Below are 10,602 nucleotides of genomic sequence, written 5' to 3' on the forward strand. Positions count from 1 at the left end.
TGCTTCTCCCGGGGTGAAAAGGGAAAAGAAATCCATTTGGGATTTGTGCACAATGCTGGTGGTGTCTTGGAACAGAGGAGAGTATTTCTCCCCCCTTCTGTTCCGGTGTGTCGTGCAGTCGGCCCCCAGCGGAGCAGAGACAGCGTAGGGTGTGCTGCGGGACTCCTCCAGCTCTTCCAGCATCTCGGTCCGTGGCTTCGGGCTCTGCCAAATAAAGGGAGCTCCTGCTCTGGTGTCCGATGTCCTTCAGCGGGATGCGGCGCTGCTCTGACGCTGGCTCCCGCTGTGAGCATCGCAGCGCAGCCGCTCCTCTCTGGCTGGTGGCCAAAAGGGGAGCCAGGTCCTGGGGTCCTGCTTGTGAGAGCCTCCTGTCGGGGGTGGGCTTTCTCCTCTTCCGTGAAACCGCTGCGAGCCCTCGGGGGTCGTGTAGAAGAATTCCTTGGGTGTGGAATTACACTCTGCCTTTCTAACAGCGAAGGCCAAGGAGTCGCTGGGAGCGGAGGGCACCGCTGGGGCCGCGTTACTCCCTCCTCCAGGGGCCACGGGCCGGTCGCTGCCGCGGCTCCTCGCGCTCGCCGTTTCGGCAGGGGCGCAGCAGCCGTCCCCGCGCGGCTCCGACGTCCCACAGGGCTCTCTTCGGTGCCGGCGATTGTTTCGTCCCTCGCGGTGAGGGAAACCTGGAGCTCACGGGTGCTGAAGCGGCTCTGGGGTGTCCTGTGGCGAGCCACGGTTGCCCCTCGTTCTGCCCTGGCTGCTGCGGTTTCTGTTTGCTCTGTCCTAGCGAGAGCCTAGCAGAAGAGCAGAAATCTGAGCCAAGGGAAATCCAGTAGGAAAGACCTGGGAAACTCGATTTAGCTGCATTTTGAAGGGTAGAGGTGACAGGCCACGCAGCTGGACTTTAACGTCGGTCCCAGGCTGAGCGCTGGGTCAGGCGATGGACCTCTATGGAAAAAGGATCTTGTCGGTCCAACGCGATATTTTTGTGTTCCAGACTAGCTGATAATACAGGGATGCGCTGCTTAGGCTTCGGCAAGGCGTTTGGATCGACACGGTGAGGGGCATTGCCTGATTTGGCAAAACCAGTGCAGAAATCCCCAAGGACAAATCGCGAAGGGAAAGATTCAACAGCGGAAGGGCGGGAGTCAGTTGGTGAACGTGTTCCAGATTCCCCCTGAAGGGCGATCCCTGCTTGTTTAACTCGTGGCAGTGACCTGGAAGGAGACAGATGCTCCCTGGAAAACGGGCGAGCTTGGTGCTGGCCGCCTCGCACAGAGGGTGAGCCGCGGGCGCTGCTGAGGTCGGTGCGAGGTTGGGCACGGGAAGGCGAGGCGGGCAGGAGCGCTGGACGTCGGGCTGCAGCCTCGCGGCGGGGAAGCGGCAGAACGCGGTGCCGCGGGGTGAAGGTCCGGCGTGTTCCTCTCGGGCGTGGGTGGGAAGGCTGCTCTGTGTTCGGCGCTGGCGCTGCGGTGGGTGAACGCTACGACTGCGCCTTCGGCTTTGAAAACTCCAGAGAAATGCCACGGAAGTGACTGAAAGCTTGGAAAACGTTATTGACGGTGAGAGGCTTGAGCCCAGCGTAGCTTATCGAAGGGGAGGTTACAAAATCGTAGCATGGAGGCGCTCGCACGTGGAACAGAAACCTCATCAAAGGGCTTTTTGGACTAGAGGACGGTGGCCTAAAAAAGGCCACTAGCTAAAGCTCGAGCAGTTCCAACCAGAAATAGGTGTTTTTTCACGTTTATGGTGAAGTCCTGGACCTTGCAGGCGGTTTAGTGAGGTTTGTAGTGGATTCTCTGTCGATGGAAAGGTTTAGAGCTGGGAGGCACATGTTGGCTGAAGCATCGCCTCGCCGAGTCGGGTTTGTTCAGGGACGCGTAGGGCCCTACAGAAGTCGGCTGCTTTGATTGCAGGAGCGTTGGGCTCGCCTGGGGAGCGGGGCTGCTGTGCCAGTGCCCGGTGTGGTGGTGGCAACCTGTCTCTTTTCTCCATAGGCGTCACTTTCGGCATCACTTTTACCTGGATTTTGACAGCCTTATTTTTATTTTTTTTTAAATACTGACCGTTCTCCTGGCGCTCTCTACGTTCAGTTGCATTTTGGCTGCTGTAATTAATTTCTGCCATCATCAGCTCTTGCCCTTTGCTGTTGACGGTCGGGAAAGCTGCCTGTGGGTGCCCGTTTGTTACAGAGCCCTTCAGTTGTTGCTGCTGTTTCCTTTGAACCGATGAACTGCTGGGGGGGGAGACCTTCAGTCTTGCTCCAGGGCTTCCGAGCGCTGTGGAGAGCCTTGTCCAACGCCTTGCGGAAACCCCAGCGGCCTCTGCCCAGCAGCCGCCCCTTTTCTCCGCACGGGCCGGCTCCCTCAGAAACCTCGCGGTGATTTACAGAAGCCGCATCAAAGTCTTCCCACTCCTCCATCGCTGACAAGCTTGGAGCAGCGTCTGCGCGCCCAGTGCCGGGATGGGTTTTACTGGTCCTGCGGATCCCTCCCGCAGCTCGCTGGGGCTGGGGCTGGTTTGAAGGGCGGCACGACACGGTGGAGGCAGCCTGACGTGAGCCCGGTGCTCTCCCCTGCCCGGGGCTTCCTCCGGCGAGGTGGTGGGGCCAGCCCGCCTCTTCTCATTCCTTCCGTCTTTGCTGCTGGCTGAACGGTGGGTCCCGCAGGTGTGAAACTGCTCTGACCACAAAGGAGGCACTAACAAAGCTCGTTTGCCCGTTGTATTTGAGGATTAAAAAAAGACAATTCCGAATCTTTGTCCCTCCGCTGAACTTCTCGCCCAGCGAACGTTCGTTGCCAGGTCCCCCGCACAATGCAGGCACTGTCTCAGCTTTCGCCCTGCGAGAAAACTCTCCGGGTGAAATTAAAGCTGGGCGTGTGTGTGCTTTGCTTCCTGCAGGTGCTTTGGAGAAGGAGTCGAGTGGAGAACTGTAAACATGAGAGCGTGGAGGCAGCTTCACGGTTAACGTGGCGGCGTTAGGGCCGCCTGGGGCAGGGCAGCAGGGCTGTGCTGGTCTCTCCTGCCTCCCCCCCAGCCCCAGTTCCTTGGCAAAGCAGAACGTAACTGTTCGTTAGGAGGGCGGTTTGCAGAGGGTGGGTGGGAGGTCTGAGTGTGGTCCTGGTTTTGCTGAAATTGGCTGAGAAAGGGAAGGAAAAGCGAGGGGACGAGATGCAGAGCTCTCTGTGGCGCCAGGGTCGGACCCGGGAGCCTGGGCTGCTGCCCGGGCAGGGGGCGGGCTGGGGTGCTTGGGCAGCGCTCTGCTCCGAGGCAGGAGTACCCATGAAACGCCGTTCCTCGTACCCAGAGACCGTCTGCCCGGCGAGAGGTGCTGGGTTGGGGATTTGCCGTGTTCGGTGAAGGTGTGCAACGAGCAAGCGCCCGATTCCGTCCTCCGACAGGCGCAGAATGTTGAGTGGCTCTGCCCGCGCGTCAAGGCGCTGCTCGAGTGCCAGCCTGGGCGGCCGCCTGCTGTATGGGGCTTGAACATCCACCGTCCGTTGTGTTTCACAGACCTGCCGAGCTCCCGTCGCCCGTAGTTGAGGCACAGGGTCTCTGCTGCCCCTCGACGGGAGTGACAATGCCTTTGGGGGGGGTTGTAGGGGTGTTCAGCGGCCGCTTGCTGTTTCCCAGAACAACCCCCCCATTCCACTGAAGTCTTTGTGGGGCCAACCAGCGCTGCGTCGGTGGGAGGGGGCTCGAGCAGTAAATTGAGTTCTTGAAAATCGCTCCGTCGGGATGTGGGGCGGTTTGAGCAGGAAGGTTTTGGCCACGGCAATTGTTCTGCTTAGAGCTGAGCCGGAGCTAGAGCTGAGGAAACGGTGAGCTGTGGTGGGAGCGGGATTTGTCCTCCTGTCAGCAGAGGAGAAATCTTTCCGTTGGCATCAGTGAAGGCTGAGCCTGTGCCAGGGAGGATCAGCGGGGCGCAGTAACCGAGCCGCGCGACTGTTCTTGCGGCGTGTGGGGGGAGCAGCAGCTTGTGGATGGGCACCGTGCGAGCAGCGCTGCTCGAGTGTTTGGGGTGAGTGGGGCTTCCACGGAGTTCAGTGCCTTGTGGTCTAAATGTGGGTCGTTATTAACCTCGCCGTAATTAGGCCTTGTGCAATCGTTCTCCTCCTGTTCTGCCATTGCTTATTTGTAACAAAGATCCCTGTGACCAGTGGGTGCTTTTACCTTGCTGAGCGCTGTCGCACTTTTCCAGCGTGGAAAACGTCTGCTCTCGGATCACTGAATGGTGGGAGCTGGAAGGGACCTCTGGAAATCATCTGGTCCAATCCCCCTGCTGATTCACCCAGAGCAGGTCACACAGGGCTCCATCCAGGCGGGTTTTGAGTATCTCCAGGGAAGGAGACTCCACAACCTCTCTGGGCAGCCTGTTCCAGTGCTCTGTCACCTCATGTTGAGGCAGAAATTCCCATGCTCCAGTTTGTGCCCATTGCCCCTTGCCCTGTCACTGGGCACCACTGAGAAGAGCCTGGCCCCATCCTCTTGACCCCCACCCTTTAGGAATTGAGAAGTGTTGATAAGGTCCCCTCTCAGCCATCTCTTCTCCAGGCTAAATCAGCGGTTGCTGATTCTGTACAATATTTCCCTCTATCATCACGATGGGGCTTTTAATCATGCAGCGGGGGGGCTGTGAAGGCTGCCTACGTAATCCTGATAAATTCCCGCTACCACTTACGAAGTGTGATGAGCAAGTGGCCAAGAAGCTATGGAAGCAGGTTTGTTTTCAATGGGAAGATGAGATGGAGACCACGAAATACATCTCTTTCTTAACATCTGTACATATAAAAGACTGTAACACCCCACTCCCACAGCTGTCAGCAGAACCTGGCTCTCAAAAACGTGCCCAGTCGTGGCTCTCGCAGTGGCTGCAGCAGCCCGAGGGAAGCGGGACCCGGTCAGGTCGTGCCAGGAGGGAGCAGATCAGCAGGGCAGCTGACCCGCAGCCGCTGCCTTGAGCAAAGGGCGAGGGAAAGTCAGTGGGAACCGTCTGCTTTGGGCCTGGAGTGCAGCTGATGCGATGGGGGGAGAAAAGGCCGTTACCTGAGTGGGAAGTGGAGGTTTTGAGGGGGGTGCACACGCTTTGTAACCGGCGCTGGGTAACGGGCGAAGGCCACTGTGCATCTCCTGGGTCTCAAATCCGCTGTGTGCCCTGGGAGGCTGATACTGCGGTCGCGGGGCAGGACATCCTCGCTGTGCTGGTGGGAAAGGAAAAACCCCTTCGCAATGTGAAGGAAGGCTGTGAGTTATTTTCTTGGCAAGCACTATCGCGCTGTAAACTTTATCTTTGATCAAGGGGAATTGGATCCAAAATCCACAGAAAGAAAGTATTCTGAACTACTTTTAAATGAGCTTCCAAGTACTGTGGGGTCATTACCGAGCACAGCCTCGCTCCTCCAAGCATCGAGCAGGGTTTGTTCTGGTGCCTCTTGTTAGTCCCACGTCTCGGCCGTGGCTCTGTGCTCAGTTGTAGTTGCCCTTCGCTAGTGAAGGGAATGCTGAGATGGGTCAGGGAGAGGCAGGAAAGTCCCCCCAGTGCCTGCGACGGAGGAGGAGGTGACACGGCGACGGATGCGTTGGTCTGTCTGCACCGTCCCGTCCCGAGGTCTAACGAAGTGAGCTGCTGTTCACGTTTTCACTGCTCCCAATCAGCACATCTCCAGTGAGGGCTGTTATTTCTTTTCCCCTCCAAAGACTATTTTTACATTAAGAGTATCTTTTGGTTCTTCCTCGGAGGAAGCATCAGCTGGAGAAGCAAGTGCTTTGAAACGCCCCTGGGGCCGCGTTCGCTCCGTCTCGGTCCTCCCAGCCCTGTCCCAGCAGCTGCTGCAGCACTGGGTGTCTGGGCCAGAGCCACCGCTGCCGTTCCACCAGGCCGTCCCCACACACCATCCACCCCTACCTCCGCATGTCCAGGGGCAGGAGCTCAGTTCCCTTCTCTGCTGATTCGAAGCACGTTCAGCACGAACACCGCCCCGTGCTGGTTCCCAAGCCGTACCCAGAGCTCCGGAGGGGAACCCGTCAGCATCGGCCGCCTGCGTTTCCAGCTGAAACGGGGCAGTGGGGAGGGGAGAAAGAGGAGACAAAACACGAGTGCAATCCGTGTGCTTGGAGGGGGACTGGGTCACAGCTGCTGCCCAAACCACTGCTCCTTTTCCAGGGACGTTTCGTGCCGGCGGCAGGGAGAGGCGCGCTTGGGAACGCCAGCAGCCCTCCGGCTGGCTGGTCTGTGGAGCCGCGGTGCTCCCGGTGAAGCAGTCTGGCAAACGCCGGCCATCTCGGGAGCGTTCCCGCTGGGATGTGCCACCCCGTGCGGCATCGCCGGCCGAGCACCGCTGCTGCGGAGGGGCAACAGCTCCGGGGGGGACAAGGCGCCGGCACGGGAGGAGGCTGCTGCTCTCCGCACCTCCGGACGGGGCCCGGCCGCCGGGTCCGCGGTGCCTGCGGGGCTGCGCGGAGGAACGGGATTGTTACCTCGGGGACAAGTTCCCCGCGTGGGTGCAGCAGCGCAGGAGCCGGGGGGACGTGTCCTGGCCGGGCTCCGCAGCGCCCGGGCTGGGGTCCAGCTTTGCGGGGATGCTCCGACACCGCAGGGCCAGCGACGCCTGAGGAAAGCCGCGCGATTTCCGACGGCTCCTCTCCGCCGTGGAGGCCCTGGCAAGGGCTGGATCGGGGCTGCTGCCTCTGGGGAAGGTGGAAAACCTGCAGCTCCTGCCCCCGGGAAGGACAGTCCTGTCGCTCACCTTGAGCATGTCCAGGCTCCCACACCCGGCCCTGCTCGCCCAGGAGAGGCAGGATTTCGGCGCTGCTGCTTTTGCAGCGCTGCTGGGCTCTCCTCCAGCCACAGGCTGGTGGCACGAAGGTTTTCTGGGCAACGACACTATTCTGTAGGGAGTTAATTTTTAGTGAGGATGACAGACAGAAGGGCCAAGTGTTTAACTCGGACGAGCGCTGCCGAGGAGTCGCCTGTCCAGTTCGCACAGCCGAGGACGATAGAAATCTCCCACGTCCTCCGTGGGGGCTGTGACCCAGTGGGAGCCCAGACACCCGCTGGGTTCAGAGAGGACAGTGGTGGCAAGGACCTGCCGCTCTGCCAGGGGACAAGCAGGGAGTCTCCAAAATCCCGGAGAAATGTCTCTGCACGAAATGCTCCGGATGAACTGCAGCGCGGGCAGGCGGGGGCCCGGCTGCCTCCGCTCCCCGCAGCAGGACCAGGCGGTGCGGGGGGGAACCAGGGAGGCCCTTCCAGAGGGATGAAAAGGGCCTTGGAGCGACGCCACAGCCCTCCCCAGCCCAGAGCACAGTTACCTTTGCTGCAAGCAGGACCCACACATCCGCCGTCGTTTCAGGCAGCAACTCCCACCCTCCCCTCTGCGTCCCTGCCAGCGCAGCCGGGGGAAGTTGAAGGTCAGAGACCATCCCAGGGTGGTTTGGGTGGGAAGGGACCTCCAAGATCACCTAGTCCAACCCCCCTGCCATGGCAGGGACACCTCCCACCAGACCAGGTTGCTCAAGGCTCCATCCAGCCTGGCCTTGAGCCCTGCCAGGGATGGAGCAGCCACAGCTCCCTTAGGCAGCCTGTGCCAGGGCCTCACCGCCCTCAGGGCGAAGAACTTCTGCCCTGTATCTAGAAGCTCGTAGTCAGTTATTAAAGCTTTTACTGGACCAACTCTCGCCTCCTTCGCACCGACAGCAGCCCTGTCTGTCGCAGACAGAGGATGGATCCTGCTGATATTTAGACCGAGCGACACTTTCTTTTGCTCGGTGAACGCAGAGGACCCGAAGCGCGGTGCTCAGACTCTCAAAAGGCCCGGCCAGCCCGCGCTGTCGGTGCCCCGCAGCACCCCCGTCCCGGCAGCCCCGGGCTCGCTGCCCTCTCTGCGCGGGAGCTCAGTGCCCGGCGGCCGGTGCCAGCCCTCCCACGCCCCGAGCTGTTACCCTTACACGTAACCCCTCGTGAACGCGGTGTGAAACACATCGCTGGGCCTTTCGGCTCGCTCTGCTGTGCTCCTGCTCCCACCAGACGGGGTCCCACCATTCTGTCCTGCGATGATGAGAAACTCTCCTGATCCCCAGCCCCGATGTTCCTGGGACCAGTTCATACGTATGGGTCTTGTGTCATTACTGTCCTTTCATTTATACCCGTTCTCTTCCTCCCAGGTGTTCATGGAGATTAACCTCAGCATTCCCCGTGATAAATTAAAGAAAAAAAAAAGATATTTATCTTCCACTTATGGACTAGGCTCTGCTTTCCCTTGTAGTCACCTCCTGCAGCTGCTCCAGCTGGAACTGATGCTTTGTGACCGCAGTCGCACACAAAACATCCCAGACGAAGGTTTCCTGGAGCCTTACACCCTGCAAGACCCGATTCTCCATCGCTGTGGAGAACCCTGCCCAGGCTGCGTAACAAAAACCCCGCACCGGCAGCCGCAGGCACCTCGCAAGCGCCGCTTGTGTTTCCCCCTTTGCTGTTTCCAACTAACAGGGCAATAATTTATCACAGAAAATCCCACCAGTTTTTAAGCTCGTGACCTTGTGCTGTGGAGTTGCCCGTCGCCTCCAGCGCGCCGGTCTCTGGGGTCGCGCCGTTACCGGTGGTGGCATTCAGACCTGGCCGTACCGACACCCTGTGGTGTGGCTGTTCACTAGCCCTAACCCACCGTTTGTGACAGCCTCCTGCTGTGCTGAGATTTGGGACAGTGTTATTGCTCATTCTGCACAGTGCGGGGCACAAACCTGCTGACTGCAGCCCCTGGAAAGTCCTTTCAGGAATATTTCATGAAACGTGAGGAAAAAGCCCAATGTACTGAGCACCTTCTAGTGGTAAACACACCCCTGCCGCGGTGTTAGGCTGACCTAAATATAAACCAGTTACATTTTTAAAGAGGAAAAACGTTATTGAGTTATGCTGTGGCAACCGATACAGCTATTTTCTGCAATTAAATATAAACACAGGAGGTTAAACACTGCAGCTTTAAAAATACCCTCTAACCCCATCGACGGCCCAGCTGCCTTGGTACTACTGCAGCCTGAACACCAGGTTTTGCCCAATGATCTGGCAGGGACAGGGAGCCATCGGGAACAAACTCCTGCCCTGGGACATGCCTGGACAGCAGTGAAGCCTGAGTGAAGCCCAGGCTGGCCACTTGCCCGGCTGCCGACAGGCCACAGAAGCCCCGGTGCCTCCTGACGGAGCCAACTTGCGCTGGCACACCGCGGCTGCCGCTCTCGGGGGCACCGACGTTTCATTCCTGGGCTTGCCTGGGAAGACCCAAGGCTTTAACGGGTTGGAAGTGGCCCCTCTTTCCTCTTTTTAAAACGCTTTTGCACCAGCCAAATAGCGAGGAAACCAGTAAATCACGCGTGCCGGCTCCCAGCCCTTACAGTCGACCCCTGCCCGGCCGTCAGCCACGCAGCCCGGGATCCCCAGTGTCCCGTCCCCGGCTCCAGCCCGAGGTCCAGAGGTGCCGGCGGCTCCAGCCAGCAGCAGCCGCCGTGCGGCAACCCCGACGGCTCCCGGCCGCCCCGCGCCTCCATCACGAGGGCGCAGTTAACGCCGCTGTCACACGCTCCGTGTTGTCTCTTCTCCAGGGACACCGCTGACAGAAATTACTATAAAACAAGTTTCCTGCCAACCTCGGCGGCTCTAATGAGTCAGGAAGCAGCAATCTGGGAACCGGGGAGCTGTTGACAGAGCCTAATTATTTTCTGACAGTCTCTCTAACACAGTTAGAAAATAAAACACCTACGTGAGCTTCGAAATTGCAGATGGGGTTAGCAATATTACGCATGCACCTGCTAATTTATCCCCACGATCCTGGTTTAGACTCCTTCCCCCTCACACCTGCTGCTACCCAACGGCTCCTGCAGGGAGAGGAACTTCATTATAAAAATACCTTAATTACACAGAACACGTAACTTTTAACGGGAAGGCTCCTGTTTCAGTGCCTGGCAGTTAATTGGTTGGGATTTTTGAGTATTTTCGTCGCATTTATTCCACATATTGTAACTGCAAAATCAGGACACGCGCAGAACGCGTCTCCACACTTCACAGACGTGTGAGCGAGGACGGACCCATCGAGGTGCCGTCTCGGCCACGCGATGCTGCTCCTCGGTTCACTCAGGTCCCTGACTGGAGCCAGACGAGGTTCCCCCTCCGCCTGCCGAGCAGCGGCCCCAGCGCACGCTCCGGGGAAGAACACGCGACAAAGAGCCGACGCGGATGGGGATCCCACCCCGGGAGCCTGTCCCAAGCTTTGGGCATCGGCAATTCCCCAACCCTGGACTCCAAAAGCCGAATCCCAAGCGGAGCCCATCTTCTTCCAAACCTCTGCTGCGGCCACTGGAACACCCCACGACAGCCCCACTGCAATCCCTCCTGCTCCCGAACGGGACGCAGATTTCCTTCACCCTGTGTTTCAACTTCTCCCACAGGTCGGATCCTGCTCACTGCTTCCACCACAGGCACCGGCTGGAGTTTGCCCTTTCGGGACATGAAAGGTTTTGCCCATCAGCCAGACTGACAGCTGAAAAGGATCTCCAGAGCTTGTCTGAAGAACCCCCCAGCAAACCTGCCTACAGCTGCCATTGAAACCGCAAGTTGAC

The sequence above is a fragment of the Leptosomus discolor genome, chromosome 8, assembly GCF_034619465.1.
Source record: "Leptosomus discolor isolate bLepDis1 chromosome 8, bLepDis1.hap2, whole genome shotgun sequence".
NCBI classification, from domain to species: Eukaryota; Metazoa; Chordata; class Aves; order Leptosomiformes; family Leptosomidae; genus Leptosomus; species Leptosomus discolor.